Source organism: Salvelinus sp. IW2-2015, unplaced genomic scaffold (genome assembly GCF_002910315.2).
Source record: "Salvelinus sp. IW2-2015 unplaced genomic scaffold, ASM291031v2 Un_scaffold1009, whole genome shotgun sequence".
Lineage (NCBI taxonomy): Eukaryota > Metazoa > Chordata > Actinopteri > Salmoniformes > Salmonidae > Salvelinus > Salvelinus sp. IW2-2015.
The window spans coordinates 304,049-305,219 of record NW_019942684.1 but is presented as its reverse complement, the minus strand read 5'-3'; positions in this window follow the sequence as shown (position 1 = coordinate 305,219).

Sequence of the window (1,171 nt, the reverse complement as noted above, 5' to 3'; positions counted from 1 at the left end):
ACTCTTCTAAGGACGTTCTAAGACTCTTCTAAGGACGTTCTAAGACTCTTCTAAGGACGTTCTAAGACTCTTCTAAGGACGTTATAAGACTCTTCTAAGGACGTTCTAACACTCTTCTAAGGACGTTCTAAGACTCTTCTAAGGACGTTATAAGACTCTTCTAAGGACGTTCTGAGACTCTTCTAAGGACGTTTTGAGACTTCTAAGGACGTTATGAGACTTCTAAGGACGTTCTAAGACTCTTCCATGGTTCTAAAAGAGAGTGGACAGACTGAAGTGGACTTAGTTGGAGATTTTTGTTCTCGACAATTATTAACACCCCTTATTCAAGCAGGGTGCTATTTGTTGTCCGGCTGTTAAAAGGTTCCCCCAGTACTGGGAACCTGAGGCTCCAACACCTGATGACAGCACACCAGAATACTGAATACCTGTTAACAACAACCAACAAGTGCATCTATTCACTGCAGTTACTACCACAGAGCAAGGCTACCCAATCTTAGCCACCCTTACCGATCGTCAGTATCTGGGCAAGTGGCAAAGTCATAAACCCCACCTATTTCTACAATTGCACTTATTAAAATCAAATTTTAAACCTATAACTAAGGTTAACAGAAACCTTTGTTTTCATAAATGTTTAAAATATAGCTGATTTTGACTTTGCCACTTGCCCATCCAGTGGCAACCACAGCTCCCTTATAGAAGGTATAGTTCTACAATTCCCTATTCTCCTCAGGGTAACTGTCGCCCTGGCTACAGTACCTCCTCCATCCCCACTGGGACTAGGTCTGGTCTGGCTACAGAACCTCCTCCGTCCATACTGGGACCATGTCTGGTCTGGCTACAGAACCTCCTCCGTCCCTACTGGGACTAGGTCTGGTCTGGCTACAGAACCTCCTCCGTCCACACTGGGACCAGGTCTGGTCTGGCTACAGAACCTCCTCCGTCCACACTGGGACCATTGGCAGGTCGCGGCTACATTACCTCTCCCGTCCCACATCGGGGACTATGATGTCTGTCTGGGCTAAGACCAGATTCCTCCGTCCACCTGGGACCCAGGTCTGGTCTCTACAGAACCCTCTGGTCCACACTGGACCAGGTCTGGTCTGGCTACAGAATCTCTGTCACACTGGGACCATGTCTGGTCTGGCTACAGAACTCCTCCGTCCAACAC